Source organism: Coenobita brevimanus, chromosome 112 (genome assembly GCF_032717465.1).
Source record: "Coenobita brevimanus isolate Jiangsu-jjx chromosome 112, ASM3271746v2, whole genome shotgun sequence".
NCBI lineage: Eukaryota > Metazoa > Arthropoda > Malacostraca > Decapoda > Coenobitidae > Coenobita > Coenobita brevimanus.
In genome coordinates this window covers 22999956-23017726 of record NC_137065.1, presented here as the reverse complement: position 1 = coordinate 23017726, position 17771 = coordinate 22999956, and positions in this window count along the sequence as shown.

Sequence of the window (17771 nt, the reverse complement as noted above, 5' to 3'; positions counted from 1 at the left end):
AGAGAGGGAGAGAGTTAGTAGTAAGCCCTGAAGGGAAGAAAAGGAGGAACGGGAAGAAAGAGGAAGGCGGGGAAGCGAAACGAGAGGACAGAATTAGGAAAAGAACTGGTGAAAGTGAGCTGAGAATGGAATGAGAGAAAAGGAAAGGATTACAAAGCAGGAGAGGGTAGGAAAGAGTGACAAAAGTGAATTATAAAGAAAGAACAGAGAGAAAGAAGGAGATTACAGGAGGGGAGGGGAAAACAGAAACACAGAGAGAGAAAGAAAAAAAAAGGCTATAAGAAAAGAAAATGATTCACGAGAGATGAAGGGTTTAATGAGAAATATCGGGATTAGAGAAAGATAGAGAATATCACAGTCTTGTCCACAGTCCCTGGAGAGAGAGAGAGAGAGAGAGAGTCATTAATAAGGCGTCACCGTGTGGAAGGCTGAAGACTTACTGATTAACATACTCCGTAATTAGTCTCCTCTTCTTCTGCTTCTCTCTCTCTCTCTCTCTCTCTCTCTCTCTCTCTCTTTCAACGGAGTTTTTGTTAAGAAAGTCGTAGTCCAATACGTGCAGAGAGGCAGATTAGGTGCAACAGCCAGGATCTCCACTGGTCAGTATCATGTACACTCCTATTGTCTGCCGTAACTTAGAGAGAGAGAGAGAGAGAGAGAGAGAGAGAGAGATTAAGAATGGGTGTTTTACAAAATTACCTCAAACTAAAGTGACCATCTACATCACAATAAACTCACTAACTCGGGTGACTAGTCTCCTTCAGATACTGACACAGTGTAGAGTTTGTGGACTGCTGTGTGTATACCTAATTGTATCCACCTAGTTTTCTTTTACAGGATTTGAGATTTACGCTCATAGTGTCCCGCCAGCCAATAATTTATCGTACTTTACTTATTTTGTTTACTTTGTGCACACACTAGGCCATATGGTACCTTATTCCACGTTTGAATTGATCTATTTGAAAATCCAAACTTTCCCACATATAACTTGGGTCTTTTCTTCGAGAGTGTGTGTTTGTGTGCTTTTGTCTTCATCACTGCAAACAAAGTCAAATCTATCTTATCGATATATTCTTGCCCATGTAGCCTACACAGCCAGAACAACGTTATCATATTTCCCTTCTCTCTCGCTTTTCTCTTTTCAAGCGACAAAAGACCCAGGTGACATTGTCTTTCTTCGTAATGCAATTTCGTTAAACCTGGCACTCATCTTGCAATCGCTCGTTGGATTTTCTCAGTTTTATAATATGTATTTTCATGTGTGGATGTCATATAAACTGTAGCGAACTACAGACCTGGTCTCAAAATGTGGGATATGAGTACCTTGATCATGTCTACATTTAGGTACTTGAGTGCCATTAGCCCACCATATATATGCTTCTTGAACTAAACAGTTTATATGATCACCCGGATCTAACTTGGTACTGACAAAAAATACCCAATTTTTTTTCTTTCTCTGACTTCTATAGAACTATGCTACCCATAGTGTAACTTCCATGGAGTCTTCTCAGGCTGTCTCCTATCTCCATCAAGTGGCATTTGTCAGTGCTGAACTCCATATACCACAATTGGTCCCATTCATACACCTATGTCATCCTGAAGAGCCTTAAGGACTCATTAATATATTCTTCACCAGCTTCTCATCACCACCAACATATTCATAGAGCTATTAATCCCATGAGAAAGGTCATTTATAAAAAAAACAAGGATATCAATGGAGCCAACAATGATTCTTGAGAGACTCCACTTGTCATGTCTCCAGAACGAATATTTCCCTCTTACTGCTGTTCACATACATTCGGTCACGAAATCAGTCATCCAGTATCGGAGTATTCCAGTGATTATACCAAATACTTCCAGTTTCCACAACCTTCTGTGGGGTACCTTGCCGAGAGCTTTTGTAAAGGCCAAAATTACAGACCCTGCCCAACTTTCTCTTTCCTGGCTTATATCAATTACTCTGTCATAGTAACTCAGCAAGATGAATGCACAAGATCTTTCCGAACTAAAACCAAATTGACAGTCTGATAAAATCGTATTATGTTCAAGGTACCAGATTCATCTTTCCCTTATAATTTGCTGAAGCAGTTTTACTACTGTGCTTGTCACTGAAAGTGATGTATAGGTACTTATATCTTCATTTTCACCTTTCGTGTAAATCGGTTCTGTGTCAGCAGCTTTCCATATCTGAGGTAACATGCAGTAGAGAGTTCTTAAATGTTCCTAATATGGGAAAACTTAATTCTTCAGCACACTCTTCTAAAATCCATCCAGGTATCTGATTAAACACCATGGCTTCTCTCTTATTCATCTCTATCATGTCTCTAACCTCGTCCTATTAAGAATGGTCTCTATGCTACATTTACATATTCATTTGTGTCTTTATTTTAATCCTGTCCCCGCTGTAGAGACCCATACACATCTTCTTAGGAAGAGACTTTGACTGGTGATTTGAGTAAAGGATACTGCCAGCTACAAAACGGTACTAGGTGGAATTGCTAAAATCATAGCATAAGTGAGAAAATGGCTGTTTTCAAAATGGCTGCCACCGGGGTCTTTCAGGACTACATGGCTTACAGTTATGGGGTTTTCAGGAACGGCCGACACTATGGTGCCTATAGGAAATCAATATGACCTTGCGTATTACCTGAAATCCGAGATGGTCGCCATCCGGACCCTCCCCAAACAAAAAAGTAGTGTATCTTTTGAAAGAAACATCGTGACTGGATTATTTTTATGTTAACTATGAGGTTTTCAGGCACTGCCGACACGACAGTACCTTTAGTGATTCGATATCACCACATTTGATACCCAAAATTCAAGGTGGCCACAAATAAGTAATGAAAACCTAAGCATAGAAAAGTATTTATTCAAAGGCACTTCCCAGTCATACAGATATCAATACCATGTGACGCTCATTTCAGTAACATAGGACTTAATCATGACTGAAAGATGTCATTTTCACTTATTTTGACAAACTGACTCCTGTTTATGACAAAAAGTTACACATTTGACACCCTCCTCTTTGCACAAACATCACATCGAGCCACACTTACAAACGACTAGCATTTTTGGGAGTGATGGATTTTAGGCATCTTTCAGATAGTAGTATGTCATAGTCTTTCTTGGTAGGGTCTGTGGCAGGGTGGGTAACATCAAGAATGCATAGAACGTTAGGGACAGGGTAAAATGGTCTCCTGATGTGGCCACAAATTGCCCTTGAAGTTGGTGGCAGGGCTTCCATCGATTTTGGTGTCGGAGCTCGCAGTTGGATTTCCACCCGGAGCTGGTGGAATGTTCACGATTCGGGATTGCTCTTCATGCCATCCCACACGTGAACGAGATCCTCCTCAGCTTTCATCAAGCTCTCGTCAGTGGCAGTGTCAGACTGCAAAATCAGCCAAGTAATGCTCTGGATCGTATGACAGAGAGGCGTGGTTGGTACCTATCATACTCTCTGCATCATCTCCAGTCAATATATGTGCCTTCACGATGACTTTAGATAATCCTACTCTCAGCTTATCTGCAAGAGTGTGTAGTGGTATATGACGCCATCACTCACCGGTGCCGAACTCTACCCACAATTCTTGGGGGCCTCACTATCGAAAGTATTAAACATAATGAAGTAGACGTGCTACTGTGTCTCTCTCATTGGAATCTACTAGCAGCCACCTACTTCTCCGATCCAACTCCCATGCACAGTGCATCACTCTGTGATCAGTGGCTTCTTCCACATGTCAGCCTGTCAGTAGGTTCTGTAGTTTCAGAAGGCGGCTGGGTGGACGGCCTTCCAGAGTGGAGAAACTCACCATCATCTGAGACGCAATCACCAAAACACAACATTCAACTTCACCATCTCAGTAGTCGAGACGAGATCGCGATCGAGATGCTGTAGCATAGTTTTGTTGGCCGAGGAGGTCCACAACTTGTCCATTTTGGGGGGTATTGGGACACCTGCAGTGAGCTCAGTGAGGTCAATGGATTCAACTCCTCTGGCACCACGTAGCCTTTCTCCACCCTTACCAGATTACTCTAAGTTGCTGTCAAACATGATAGAGAGGCTGGACCTGGAACAGAGAGAGTGACCTCCTGATAGCACACAAATGTTTGCACTTTCCAATATTCCAAAAGAAGCCAAGTTTGGAAGGGAACGTATTTTCTAAATGAGGATGCATCTAAAGGCAGGAAAATGGAACTCGTCGCCTGTTAAGCTCTTTTCCAAGTCTGCAATGAGCAGTTTTGTCTGTCTTGGAAGCAAGTCACCTTCAAATAGACATGAAACAAGCAGGATATCATGGGCATAGGATGATACAAGTTCCATGCTTCACTCTCACAATTTCGATGTCGCACTGAGCCACTGCTATCATTTGCAATGTCAGAGCAGAAGATGCACTCACGTCAATGGATGGTTTGCTGTCAAGTTGAGGTAATTTCCTCTTCGATATAGTGGTAGAGAGTTTTTGGGTCTCTCTCCGGAATTCTCTTACCAGTTGATCCCATTCACCTGCACTTGGAGCAGCCAGATGGCCAATTCATCCAATGCCAGTTGTTTAGAGATTAGACTGTGCAGTGTGATGGCAGGAGCGTTGATGATGTAAGGGTTACCCCTTTCTCGCACAAAGCCCAGGAGCTTTGAAACGTTTTCATTCAGCAGATGAGCTTTGTGTCCAGTAAGTTCATGATGAACCCTCTCCAATTCACTGATTCATCGACACATCATTCATAAAACCCCTGAAGTTGTTTGAGATAAAGAGAATTTTGTGAAAAATGAGTTGCCACTCGATCATGACCTTCAGACATCTTGTTCGGCCAACAATGCCACCAGCGCTTTCTGATGCCCTGTGGATGAATTGTTCTAACTTCATATCCTGTGCAGCAGCATTGAAGTAACTCAACTCTATCCTTCACCACAAACTGACCATACATGAACTGCTGAAAAACATCTGGGTGATTTGTTTCTAAGGCTTTTGTGGATTCAAGGTAGAACATGCCATAGCGAAAGTAATTGATGCAGGTGCTCTCTCAGAAGATTGGCAGAGAAGCTTCCACAGAAGCTTAGTGTAGAGGGAAATTTCCTTCTCGATTTGATGCAGCCGCGTGCTTGATAGTAGTAGCCATCTGCTGAAACACTTGCAGGTACCGACACACATCAGATTTTGCACAGCATTCTTCCAGAAAACACGCAAATTGTTCATGGAGATTTGACGACTGATCAAATAGTTCTGCGAACTTCTCAGTGTGTCTTTCTTTTGCACATAGAGCTATCTGTACTTTGTGTGCACGTTCTATGAATTCGTCATTGATAGTATGATCATTCTGCACCAACCACTCCCAGAATGCCTCTGATGCCAATGAGTTAAGAAGATCTGATACCATAATGATTCCACGGAAGGAACGTATGTAATGACTTACTTCCAAAACTGAGTTCAAGCAGACATTTACACACACACACACACACACACACACACACACACACACACACACACACACACACACAAAGAAAGGGAATATTAATATCCAGAGAGAACTGCTATATTCCAGTTGTATCGAAAACTTGACAACTTTCTTGTTAGCTACGGATTTTGGAAGATGGCCATCTTGAATTTTGAGTATCAAATGTTGTGATATCAAATCAGTAAAGGTTCTATCGTGTCGGCAGTGCCTGCAAACCTCAAAATTAGCATGAAAATCATCCAGTCACAACGTTTCTTTCAAAAGATACAAAACTTTTTTGTTTGGGGAGAGTCCAGAAGGTGGCCATCTTGGAATTCGGGTACTACACAAGGTCATATTGATTTCCTATAGACATCATAGTGTCGGCCGTGCCTGAAAACCCCATAATAGTCTTCCAGGTACTACACTTCTATTAGAAATTGTAAGCCTTTATAGTACTAAAAGACCCCAATGGTGGTCATTTGAAAACAGCCATTTTCTCACTTAAGCTATGGTTCTAACAATTCCACCTAGTACTGTTTTGAAGCTGGTTGCATCCTCTACTCAAATCACCAGTCAAAATCTCTTCCTAAGAAGATGTATACGGGTCTCTACAACAGGGACTGCACTGTTTCACATACACTGCCTGAAGATCTCTTTTAGAAACCTTACAATCCTTTGAATCTGTTCGTTTGCTTTGGTCTTTGTATTTAATATGTTCGGGTCTTCCTTGCTTTTCGTCATGACACCTTTCTCAACAGCACTCTTTTCCTCTGCTCTAATTATAATGCACTTATTCCCTGGAGCTTTGTATATTTCGAACGATTGGTTATTCTTATGACTTCCGTAATATTTCCAGAGCTTATCACGAAAGTCTTTAGCTTGCTAACATCTAGGCAAAGATTTTTTACTTTGAGAATGTTTTTAACCTCTGGCATGACATTTTCAATCCTATGCTAACAGATTTCACAGAAGGTTTTATACAGATTGTCAGCATCATGTTTATGGAGTACCTCATTCTCCCCGTCTATATTTCGGAAAAACTCCCTTAGCTGATTAAACTTTCCTCTAGCAAAATTCAACTGGTCTTCTTTGAACGTTTCTTTATTTGGCAATAAGTCATATTTAAGAATATTTAATTAAATCATGACCACTTTTACCGACTGATGGATCGCATTTAATATAAGCTACATCATTCTCACACCTTCTAAAGAAGTGTCAGTACCGTACCTTTCACCCTTGTTGATGTGTTGATGTGAGAGATATTTTGTAATCTACACAAGCTATGCTTCCCCAGCTGTCTCCTTTCACAAGCATTTCTAAGTTCATCCAATCGGCATGCTTACTGCTGAAGTCACTGATAATAATCAGACCTTTGTTCCCATCCTCTGCCCCCTTGATAACTCCTAAATTAATTATGGTTTTATTCAGCATTACCTCATGCTCCTCTCTTGTCCAGGCTGTAGTTAATGGTAGCACATATGCATTTAATATATATATATATATATATATATATATATATATATATATATATATATATATATATATATATTTTCCCACCATTTCTACAGCAACTAATCCTGAACATTTTCCTTCTTGAAACATAAAATTCTTCGCCGATCCTTTCTTGTAAATATCAAAACTCCTCCTCCCACTTTCCCTAGCCTGCCCTTTATCCGTACAGTTCGAGTATAGTCTTCAAATGAAAGAATTCCTTTTCTTGTCAGAGTTTAGTTTTAGTCAAACATAATACATATGGCTAAAGCTGAGAATAGCACTGATTTCGAGAGATTTGGATAATAAACCATGAACACATGTGTACATTATGTGTAGGAACACATTACCATTTAAACAAGTTTCCATTTCCTTTCATGTTCATCCGTTGCTTCTCTTTACGAGCATGTACATCCACTAAAATGATTATTTTAGTGAGTAATTACCGGCACCCTTTTCTTCGATACCGTTCGCAGCTATCACTGGCACAGAAGCAGTGAATACATGGTAAGTATTGGTACACCTGGTCCTCCCTCCCTCAATACCTCCACCTCTCCCTCCCCACCCTCATCTCTCTCTCTCTCTCTCTCTCTCTCTCTCTCTCTCTCTCTCTCTCTCTCTCTCTCTCTCTCTCTCTCTCTCTCTCTCTCTCCAGATACAGTATAATTCCCATAGCTTCATGTCGTGTATAACGAATAAATAATAGCAATGGACACAATCCTCAAAGGAAGGTCTCAAAACAGCTAAGCATTATCGACTAGATAATCTGTAAATCAAAGTGCTATTTGTGTATTTTGCACCCATTGTGTCCGAGGTTACAACCTTGGGATTTTCTTGCAAGTTTTGATACAATGACAACCACCAATTGAATGTTATGAATATGTTGATGGCAAACTTTATAGGCCTAGCTGTCCAGTATATACAACACCTATGAACAAGGCATGTAAAGTATGTGCTATATGTATCATAGTACTGCTATAATATTAACCCATGACCTGCGGCAAGTGGTCATGCAGACATCTCCTGTGGTGTGGAAAATGGCAATTTTGGTCACTCTTACAAATTTTCGTGAAAAAAAAAAATATATATATATATATATATATATATATATATATATATATATATATATATATATATATATATATATATCAGTAGCTAGAACACTGCTTCATGCAGCTACCCATGAAATTATTTTATTGATATCGGTGTACTTTTGGAGAAAAAATTGTCCGAAATTGTATTCTTGGCAGGAACGTGTAAACCACTCTTTGAGACAGACAGACAGACAGACAGACAGACAGACAGAGAATGCAATGCGTATTGGGGCAGACGAGACAGGTTGTAGACAATCTTTTGTCAGGCTTCCCGCTCGCCTGGATGGTTGCCAGCCCGCTCAGCACGTTGGAAAACTAACTCAGGGTGCTAATTTTACACACATTACTTACAACCCTACTTCTGTTCCATTACCTCCCATTGACCTTATATTTGAGTTTATGTGATTCGACGACCAATGACTGCCTTTCCTGGGGTGATAATATTGTGGAAAATGCGTTACAAAGTGCATGCTTTTGGTTCATTGTTGCTGGTGCATCTTAGTAACTGGGCTCAAGATAGGGGATGGGATTGAGAGCTACCAGTTGCCTCACTACTCCAAAAATTTTGTCACGCTCATCCTTCTAGAACCTTTCTGGTGCCATGTTGAAATTCTCGCTCGTAAGAGGAATGTCACAGCTTTATGAGACACCCTCACATGAGGTATGTCGCAGTCCACAGGTTAACCAAATCAGTGACTCGTGAATATAGTAGTGCATGATAATGAAACTGGAAATGGTAAATCACCAGTTTGACAGAGATGATAACAACTTTGCGGAAAGGGTGATCAGTAGGCATATTCGTTTATTTTAGGATAGGATTTTACCTCAGATGAATTGGGGTTTGCATATAATATGAAAACTGTGTTGCCTGAGAAATTGCTTCAACTTAGACAATATGTTCTTAGAATGAGCAGTAGGAGAGTTACAGTCGATTCTGAATCTGATCTATATTACACATCAGTATCCTCGTTTATAATTTGTATGAACTCTGTGTTGTTACTCAATCTCTCCAAGTAATGTAAAAGACAGTGATAATTAATAAGCAAAACAAATTGCTTAGTAAGTGGTGCTACAAAGCCACCGATGTCACCATGAATACAGTCCTAAAGCACAGCAGATCAGGGATACCAACCAGGCACATTAACTCAGGAGTTTATTATCAGATCTCTAGTCTGGTGTATCAAATTTTATTATGCTAAAAGAGTACCAATAAATTTTTTACTGGATGTACCACTTCTTCCGTATCTGTAGACCTTCGACTTAAAAGAAAAATGATGTCTTCTCATCTGCAGTTCCTTAATCATTTTTTAAATTGCTTCCTCAGTAATCTTTAAACAATTCATTATCCTCTCTCACCATAATGGACTCAAAACCATCCATTTTTTTTTTTCCTCAGTCCATTTTTAAATATGTCTTCTGTCACTTGACAGTTTTTCAGTGTCACCTTAACTGTGCTATGTTTCCCTTTTTCAAACTTGCCAGCCCTTCTGTATTCTATTATTTCAGTGTCCAAATCCTGTTTTGCAATTGAATGATACATAACTTCCTTACACTGATTAATTCTTCACACTTCCTTTCAATCCATAACATTACCTCTTCTGCATCATATTGAAATACAATCACTGACTTGTTTTTGTCTACAGTATCACGTATCAGTTTCTTATTTATTGAGATGACATTTTTCATACATTACAAGTAAGAGGCTACCATCATCCACTAACTTTGTGTAGTGCTGCTTTCTTCTTCCTTCACGTGTATCATCTTTTTCTGTGTCTACCCTCCTCTCTTTCGTTTTCTCCCATCTTTCCCATCTTATTACTCTTTTTCCTTTTTCAGGTGGCTTTACAAGCCTGATGGTTTCCTGTGAGCCAGGAAACCGTTTACAGCTATGGTTGGTAACCCTATAGCCAACCCATACGTGTTCCCTACGTGTCAACAAGTGGGTTGGCGGAGGGTTAGTGTCCCTCCCCATTAACCCCTTAACCGCGGGGCGTCACTTTCGTGACGCTTGGGAGCAAGGGATCATACCGCGGGGCGTCGCTTTTGTGATTCTGTGTTATTTTGAATTCACCCGGGCTTTCAAGTGGGGGCTTGTATCATCTATCAGTACTGACAATGTCCAACACTAGTCAGCACTCCTAATCTCATCTGTACTCCCATCCATTGTTGACAATTTAGCCATTTCTCCCCGTTCTTGACTCCCCTCCCAACCCCCCCACCATTACCCTATCCTCTCGCCTGCCCGGCCATGCTACGCTAAGTAAATCTTCCCTGGAATTTTTCACTGATTTCATCCATTGAAATAAGCCCTATGTCGTATTCTTATACCAAATAATATATACAAGAAAGAAATCAGGTAAGTGAGAGTGCCATACACCTGGAATTGGCTAATTATCACCTGACAACACCTCACGTGCACTCGTTCGCTAATTTTCGCTGTTTTTTCCCCCTTGAAATATGCCGTATAATCTATTTTCGTAATAAATATACATGTAAGGAGAGAAGGGAGAAGCCTAAGTGATATTTACATTCACCTGGAACTACCTAATTTATAATGTATTGTCTAGATTTTCTGCCAATCATATCAGTGCTACACAAAGCTGTTTCAAGATTTAACATTGGTAGCTCTGATTATATATCTCCTAAGTAGGCCTCTAATCTATTTTCGTAATAAATATACATGTAAGGAGGGAAGGGAGAAGCCTAAATGATATTTACATTCACCTGGAACTACCAAATTTATAATGTATTGTCTAGATTTCCTGCCAATCATATCAGTGCTAGACTTAGCTGTTTCAAGAAGTAATATTGGTAACTCTGAATAACCCCTAAAGCAGGCCTCTAGGCTGTCTGGCCTGGCCCCTGCGTTATCAGTGTACTCTCATCTTCCGAAGTGAGAGGACGTATGTTTCATCTTGCTGACTTCAAGGCCTTTTTTCACCCCCATGCAAATGGCTCTGTGACCTTTACCCCCTACTAAACCTCGTGTGGAAAGAGGTAAAGGGCTGACAATTGATAAAAGAGTGACTACGATCTTTCTATTGAGTAAAACAGTGTAAGTGGAATTGTAAATAATGTGTAAATAATGTGTAAACAGCAAGTGAAAGTAATGAATGTAAATATACGTGAACAATGGAAAATAGTTTTATAAGTTATTTCAAGTGACAGTGCACAACACAGTGTAAATAAAATAGAAATGTAAATAACGTAAATAAAATAGAGAACGTAAATAGAAATGTAAATGAGTACTATTATAAGAATACGAGTATATACCCTAGGAGTAATGAAAGTGAAAGTTTCACTCTAGCATGTCTGAATGCTATGAGTTATGAGAGTGAAGATGAAAGTGACATTCACTCTCAATGCCAGTATACAGGACGAGAAAGTGAATGCTACGTATTTTACTGAAAGAAATTGAATCCCTACAGTGACAATAAACTAATACTACTGAAGGAAACTTATGGATCAAGACTGTAGATATATATAAGTGTTAAATAGTAATAGAAATATAAAGTGTGAGGGGTTTTATGAATAATAAATGACAGACTACCATGAGCGAACTAGTGCCAGTGCGACGATCAGACGCGCTCGTAATTTCCATTGCTTTCACAGTGTTTTTTTTTTTAGTATGGATCCCAAACTACTTGAAAATTGTAGAATAGTGTTTATAGTGTTTGTATCTGGCTGTGGTAATCATATTACGGGTTGTCGGGAAGTGTAAAGTGGAGACTTCGTTACCCTACTTCAGAGGTCTCCACAAGTCCTACGGTAACCGACGAAGGCTCAACAATCATTCCAGGAGAAAGCTGAAGGTATGTGCCATAAGCATATGTAATTTTATTATTCTAGGACTAATAACTGATTTTTGGCAAATATTTTTTGAGAGTCTGTCGGAGCCCAAATAACCCCTCGGCACACGCAAGTCATTGGTAAACAAGCCCGCGGTGTAGGGGTTAAACAACTCGAAAACAAACGGCCACCCCTTATGGGATTGGCATCTGCCTATAAATAACCAGACTTTTTTTTTTTTTTTTTCACTTCTGTGTCAAGCTTCTTCTCTTTCTTCTCCAACGCTCATTCACTTTGAACTTGCCTTTCTTTGTTTACTGTGTATTCGATTTTTTTTTCCTTACCTCCATTCATATCTCCACTTCTCGATTGCCTCAGTAATAACTTCTCTTCTTACTGTAATAGAAAAAGTATATGGTATAATACTTATTGACAGAGTTAGGGAAATAACAGGAATCAGTTGGAGAAGAACAGGGAGGTTTCAGGAAAGGAAGAGGTTCTGTATCAGATATTCATCCTGAGGTATTTAACGGCAAAGTTTCTAGAGAAGGGAAAGAAGTTGTATACTGCCTTCATGGATTTGGGGAAAGCGTACGGCAGAGTGGACAGACAAAGAATGTGGGAAATATTAATAATATTTGGCGTAAATCGGAAGATGTTGAATGCCAAGAAGAGTATGTATGAGGGTACTAGGGCTGCGAAGCGTGTGGGTGGTGAACTGAATGAATTTTTCTATCTGAAAACAAGGATGAGACATATCTCCATAGTTGTTTAATCTGTATATGGATGGGGTTATTTATGAGATACAAGGTAGAGCAGTGGATGTTGGAGCTGCCCAATTGAGGGAGGGCAACGTTTGGAACCTTCCTGTCTTGTTGTTTGTTGAAGCGGCCCAATTGAGGGAAGGCAGCGTTTGGAACCTTCCTGTCTTGTTGTTTGTTGATGATACTGTAATGTTAAGTGAAGACGAAGGGGAACTGCAAGGCTTGTTGAGTGACTCTGGGAGAGTGTGTAAGAAAAAGGAATTTAAAGGTGAATGAAGGGGAAAGTAAACTTGCGGTCTTCGAGCTGAATGAAGTCACTGAATGCACAGTGAGGATGGATGGTAAGAATATGGTAAATGTAAGTGCATTTAAGTACATTGGTAGTGTGATGAGCAAGGATGGAAGTTTGGAGGATGAAATACTTGAAAGAGTACAGCAGGGAAGAAAGGTTGCTGGTTCATTGAATGTAGTGCTAAGAAACGGAGAAGTGTGCATGAAAGTAAAATAGCTGCTCCATGATACTATTGTGATCCTCACTTTAACGTATGGAATCGAGGTTTGGACCTTGTTGGAAGGACACAAATTAAGAGTGAGAGCCGTGGAAATGAGTTATTTAGAGGAGCATGTGAAATTATATGGAGAGACGGGCCTACAAATGAGGAAGGGAAGGAGCGTTTTCGTGTGGATGTTTATGTGATAGAAAGCGTTAGGAAAAAATACACTGAGGTGGTTTGGCCATGTCGAGAGGATGGAGAATGAGAGACTAACGTGAAGAGTGTATCTGTGTGAGGTAGAGGAAGGGAGGTACCGAGGATGAGACGGAAAGATGGAGTAAAGGGGTACAGAGGAGAGGGGACTGTCAGTTGGGGGAGGGCAGAGAAATAGCAGGAGACAAGGCGACATTGAAGCAGTTTGTTTGTGGCCGCCTTTTACAGGATTAAGGCGTCTGGCTGTAGATAGATAGATGGATAATTTGATTTTAACACTGTTTTCTTGAACCTCGTCGTTAGCTATTTATACCGTGTTTGTTTCCTTTCTTGCTTTTTCTGTAACCTCTTGATATTTAACCTTCTTGATGAATTTGTCCCGTTTTTTCATACCTTGTTTGTAGTGCACTTAACTTACCATTAATAACTAAAAACTTTTCTCTCTTAACATCCTTTAACTCTAAGGTATTACCAGTATTTTTTACACTACCCCTGATAGTTCTGATTCCAGTACCAAGCTTCTTTGCTTCACGTTATACAAATCAGTCACCAAAGCAGCCAAAGATTGCTTCAGTATGATTGTTTCATCCTTAGCTTCCTTCCATTCCTTGTCTAATTCCGATACCCGAGCTACTTCCTTTCGACTTTACTCTGTGAGACTTCGATCTGGAGTAAAAAGAGTTCACCTTCAATAACCTCTGTTAAAATTAAAGTTATTTCTTAAGTAAAAAATGAATCACCTAGGGTATCGAGAGAGAGAGAGAGAGAGAGAGAGAGAGAGAGAGAGAGAGAGAGAGAGAGAGAGAGTAACATTTTCAGGAGTCGAGTTACACTAATTATGATTTCGTCAGTCAACATTTGGCTCATTATTCTGACAAACACCAGATGATTTTTTTTTTTTTTGGCATGTAAGAGAACTCCCCGGGTGAAATTGTTCCATGTAGACGAAGTGGAATCTAACTCTGAGAAATATAAGCGTGAAAGTAGGGAAAGAAGAAAAAAAGAAGAAACGGAGGTGACGTTTAAAATGGAAACAAGAAAGCAAGGCGGGAAGGATGCGGGAGAAAAAGGCGATTTTATTGATATTTTTACGATTATAATTGATTTCAGAATCACAAAATAATTTGAAAAGTGGCTGGATATAGCTGCCTAGTGCGTTAGTGCCGTACAGGGATGCCTTCATTTGGTGGCACCAATATAACCGTGTGACTTAATTACCTAGCTGTACAAGTACCACTGAATTTCTACTCTATTCCCAGAAAGAGGATGCCGGACTGTAGGAGAAGCCAGCTCCAGGCTCCAGTCTATCGGGTTCACATTCAGATGTCACTGGGGCTGCAACAACGGGAGCAGGGAAAGGATTAAACTTAAGGGAAGCTTCGAGTGGCTAGATAAAGCATTCACTGTGACACGTTTGTAGTCCGACAATCATGGCAAGTCTCTTTCAGGTCAGTTGAAGGCAAAGTGTTGTCAGACTGTGAAATATTCTTGATTAGTAACCAAGGAGACGCATTCTCATGTCATACATGAGGCTCATCGAATTCCATCCAGTTTCATGCATTTTCTAAGTTATGGGAGTAGCCTATTTTCGTCGGATGAAAACCGACCACCTCTAACTTACTTCGATACTAATGTACTCTTCTAAAGCTGTAAAAGTCCTCTGGCAATAGCGGTATTGAAATAATAAAAGACGTTATTGCACTGATACTGATAACATGTCACAAAAATAATGCAGCAATAAGCTAGTACCAAAAACATATGTTTCAGTTTAGAGATGTTATTTGTGTAAAAGAACGTAGGACCAGATAAAACGACTTCTGTAAAAATACAGTTGCGATGGAGATATATTATCGTAGTGTATTGATAAAGATATCATATGAATAATTACATTGGTTTTCAATTAGGTTCATAATCTGCAAAAATTCTTTCCCTCATTGTTACCTTCACTGTATCATCTTCTCACTTACTGTGCCTTCACTTTTTTTTGTAGTTTTTTCCTCCTAATTCCTCTCTTCCATTTGGTTTTCTCGTTTTCCTGGTATGTGTTTCTCTCTCTCTCTCTGTCTCTCTGTCTGTCTGTCTCTCTCTCTGAATTATTAGCTAATGGGATATTACAATTCTTTTCTTTGCTGCTTAGCTATCGGTTTCAAATGATGAACCCTACTGCTGAATCAACGGTATCACAGAGCTGTACTAGTGAACCTGCTAAACACCCAGCTGCTGATGTGTCATGAGGATGTTGGTTGGTCTTGTGGACATTCAGTAATGACTGATTCAACGACATTCAAATCCACGAAGCTATTCCCTGCCTTAGTCTGGGATTGATTTCGCGTTCTAAGTAGCAGCAGTCAGCTTGTTACCGCTTCACCACCATTGTCTGTCACTGAATTAGGGAACGTTTTACTGCTGAACTATAAATCTTTTAAATGGTGACTTCTTGTAGTAAAGAAGGAGTTAATATTAGTTATTACTGAATCTGATCCCTACAGTTTGAAAACCCTCTTCTAAGCTAAATAATTTCATACGAAGAATAGAAGTCACCAAACGTAAAAATATAGTTTTACCGGAATCAAAGATTTACCAGTATCCCCTGACATCCAGCTCTCCCACCTCTGGTGAACACAATACCACAAAACCGTCAATAACACCCGCCTGAAATGTGACCCGTGACCATAAAATGTTGAGTTAGACACCACCAGCCTCACACCCACGATTTGCTTTTAGTTCACTGCATATTGTTTGCTTCAGATATCACCTTATACACACACACACACACACACACACACACACACACACACACACACACACACACACACACACACACACACACCGCTCGCTGGTGCAGTGGTAACGTTCCCGCTTGCCAACTGGTGGACGGGAGTTCGAGCCTCGCTCAGGTTGCGAAAAGTTTCACTGACGAAGTGGGTGATTACTGTCCCCCTGGAGCAAGGGGACGGGTGTGTGCGTGTGTATGAGCTCTCAGCTCCCTTCAGGGAGGGTAAAAGCTGATGATCACGACCATCAAGTGATCCTGACCGACTCTGTGAATTACACACACACACACACACACACACACGCCAGACTGGAGATCATCCTTTTCTCCCGTCTTCCTGCTAGCTCCTACGCCTCCCCCACTCGTCTATGAACTCAGTGTTTAGAGAAAATTGCATACCTTCCAGAACAAGTCACACCTCTGGACCTACCAATCAAGCTAACAATAGATTTTGCACAAGCACTCTCTAAACCTCTGTGCTATAACGTCAATGCCTCCATTTAACAATCCAAATCACCATGCACTTGGAAGAAATCCTGTCCCTGTCATAGCCAAACTTACCAACCCACCCACTTTCAACTACCTCTACTCCATCTCCATCACCCTTATACCCAGCCTAATTTGTGAGACTTTGTTGCTGAATGGATTTATAAAGACACAGCAACAAATATATTTACACAGCAGTTTATTGTCTCAAGAGGAGTACTATGAAGGGAACCAAAATGGATTTACTATAAGTTTTGTAATGATTTTTTTAAACAGTTCCCGCAGTTCTGAGGTCCCCCCTGTCACGGGGTTTTTGAGAATTTAATATTAAAGAATAATATTCAATAATACTTGATACTTTAAAATGTTACTTGAGAACAGGGACAAAGAACTGACTTCTGAAAATCAAGCAATGATTACTTTATGTCGGCTTACTTCGCCGATTCTCTAAGGACGAGAATTTATAAACTTTCTCAACAGTACACAGCAGAGACTAATTACTCACACGTGCTGTTTACTGGTACTGTTAGCCTCTACAGAAAGTGATTCCACCCCTGACAATATCTAATGCTATGAATGATAAGCAGGTTCTTGCTGGTGCATTAACTCCAAGTTGCACAACGGATTTAAGTTAAATGCAAAAAGGGCTGGCGTAAGTACCAGTTATGAATAATACAAAGCGTTTATGCAAATAGGAGCGATAAGTGAAATAAGCTTAATGTGGAGAAATAAAACACGAGTTTACATTACATTAAGCACAAGAAAAGGAACTGTTAATCTATCGATTACAATGAAACAAATTTATGTTACATGTTTCAAAATGAATTCAAAATAAGGAGAACACACTCACTCACTCAAAAGCTAAACTCTTCAGCCTAGGAAAAGCTAAAGAAAAATACGGTCAGAAAAGGGGCTAGGCGGGATGAACTGGGCGTTGTTGCTGAGGAAGGACACTGCCACACACGCTGAACCTCTACGCCGGATCACACTGAGTGGAGATTTCAGGAACCCACTGAAGAATGACCTGGTCTCACGGCACTTCAATCCTAACTGGTTCAAATTGTGAGAGAGGGGTGAGTGTCAGCTGCGCCCTTGCTAACGGAATTAATGCGAGCGATACATGCCCATAACAAATCACTCAGCGGAAGGGCTAATGTCGTGCGCAAGGACGATCACTTATGAAAGCGAAAAATTGTTCTGAAAACACTCCCGATTGGGTGAATAAGTGGCG